Here is a 2546-nt window from a genome sequence, read left to right as displayed (position 1 = left end):
GGACTTCCCACCACAGAAGGCAATCTTCAGATGAATTAAACATATTTCTAAATACTTTTATCTATATTTGCTTAACACATTAATGACAGAAGGCCTGGAATAGGGTTCTTGTATCTCTTCCTAGTTTGATTTCACCCTTGGGTCTACTAGGTCTGTTTTAGCAGCTAACTGCAGGACCCGTGGTAGGTGGAAACACGACACACAGGAACTCGAAGTTGGGCGCTCCTTTAGTTCCCTCTCCGTTGCTGTCACAGAATACTTGAGTAAAACGACTTAAGCAGAGAAGAGTTCGTGGTTTCTGTGAAGGCTGCCTAGCTCACTGCTGCGACCCTGTAGCCAGGCAGAACACAATGGTAGATGGGTGGGTGGAGCCAACGGGCAGAGAGATGTGGAGCATGGACTCTAGAAAAGACATAGGCTTGAAGAACCCACTTCCCCAAGCCAGGCCCCGCGTCGCAGCTCCTACCACACCCCAAATAGCACACTCTATTTATCACCCAATCTGTGGATTAACCCATCGATTAGGTATTGCCTCCCAATGATTGATTAACAAGTAGGAAAACATACATTTAACACACGAGGCTTTGGGGGATACTTCCTACCCCAAACAGGACAAGACTTCCGTGCCGAAAAGAAACCATTACAAAATCAGTATTGGACTTGTGCGGTGGGATGAACTGAGCAGGGAGCTCTGTCAGTTCTGGGATGACAGAGGCAGGGTAAAACCGACAGGCCTCGTCTGAAACCTGCTGCCGTAGAATTAGCACTGCCCTGATGACTGTGCTGAGCGGGCACTGTCCCAGACAGCTGAGCCGGTATGGCCCCTAGGCGGCAGGGAAGGGTGGCCGGCGGCCGGGAAGGGCGGCGGCTAAGGGGTGAGGGTGGGGGTGAGAGGGGAATTGGGGTTGGGGGTGGGGAAGGTGTCTTTTTGTTGGAAGACGGTGATGCCTCAGTTTCTGACGCAGTGAACACTGCTGAAGAAGTGGATCCTGTCGATACCATTGTGACAAGGAGCTGTCAGCCTGCAGAACTAGTGGTTTCCTTTCTGTGAGGACCGGGAATCAAATCTTTAATTAATTGTTGTTTTGGGACCGATTCTCCTGTTTTTGTAGACAGTGATACATCATCAGAGTTGTTTGTTTGTTTTTTTAACTGACTCAGTTTGTATTTTGCTCATTAGAGTCTAATGGTTGGTGAAGTGCCATTACCCCAAAACGCAGCCACAGCACAGAATCTTTCTAGATACTTGGATTCCACATTCTATGTGACTGCCTTTTTTTTTTAGCTGAGCTGTTGGTTTACATTTTACTGGAGTCTGTGGAACAGAATTCACTGTTTTTAGGCCTCAAAGCAGACTTGTGGCAATCTCAGAAAAATGAACCCCCCGACCCCAAACTTGCTTGGAGTTTGTTCGGGCCCAGTTTTGAAATTGGGTCGCTACAGTGATTCGATGGCAGTGCAGGGGTTGGGATGTTTGGCCATGGGCATCCAAAAGCAAAGGCTCTTGGTCCTGGGCCTGTGAGGTGGCTCAACAGACAAAAACCACTGCTGTCCAGGGATGCACAAGCCTGACAGCCCAAGTTCAATCCCTGCACCCATGTAAGGAGAAAGGAGAGAACCAGCTCCACAAAGCTCTCCTCTGACCTCCACACGTGTGTATAGCCTACACACCCCTCCCTCTCCTACCTCACGTAACACACACAATAATGATGATTAATTAAATTTGAAATAAAACTTCTCTTTAAAAGTAGAGAAGAAGTTGGTCTGTTGTGAACAGGAGAAAAATATGAAGCCACAATGAGGCTGTATAGTCCCTTTCCTTCTTCCTGCCTTCCCCATCCCTCTTCTCTTCTTTCTTTTCTGACAAGGGCTCATCTACTCCAGGCTGGCTTCAAACTTACTGTGTTGCCAAGGATGGCCTTGAACTCTGATCCTACGGGAGTATGCTGCTATGTCTAGTTTTATGGGGGGTCCTAAGGGTGGAACCCACGGCTTTTTGCATGCTTAGCAAGCACAACTAAGATATATTCCCAACACACACACACACACACACACACACACACACACACACACACACACCTGCAGTCTCAGTAAGTAGCCCAGGCTGGCTCGGAACTTGTGTAGTCCAGGATGGCCTAAACTTGAAATTTCTCTGCCTCAGCCTCAGGGGTGAAAATATCACCGACAAAACTTGGGATTATAAGTATGTGCTACGTTTTCTAGTTCAGGTGTCTACTTTAAGCTCCTGTTTCCGGCCCTTTATTCTGCTTTATTATGGGATGTTCATTACAATAAGTCTAATTATAATACATACAATAAACATTCTATAATAAGTCTAATTACAATACATATAATACACCTTCTATAATATGTTTGGTTTTTTTTCCAAGATAGATTGGGGAGCTTTTTATGATTGAAACATTAAAACAGAGGCCTGGAGAAATGGCTCAGTGCTAAGGACATTTGCCACGAACCCCGAGAGCCTGAGTCCCATCTCAGGGATCCACATGATGGAGAGAGAATCAACTCTACAAGTTCTCCTCTGA

The sequence above is a fragment of the Rattus rattus genome, chromosome 10, assembly GCF_011064425.1.
Source record: "Rattus rattus isolate New Zealand chromosome 10, Rrattus_CSIRO_v1, whole genome shotgun sequence".
In the NCBI taxonomy this organism is placed as follows: Eukaryota; Metazoa; Chordata; class Mammalia; order Rodentia; family Muridae; genus Rattus; species Rattus rattus.
Note: the sequence above shows the minus strand (reverse complement) of the source record.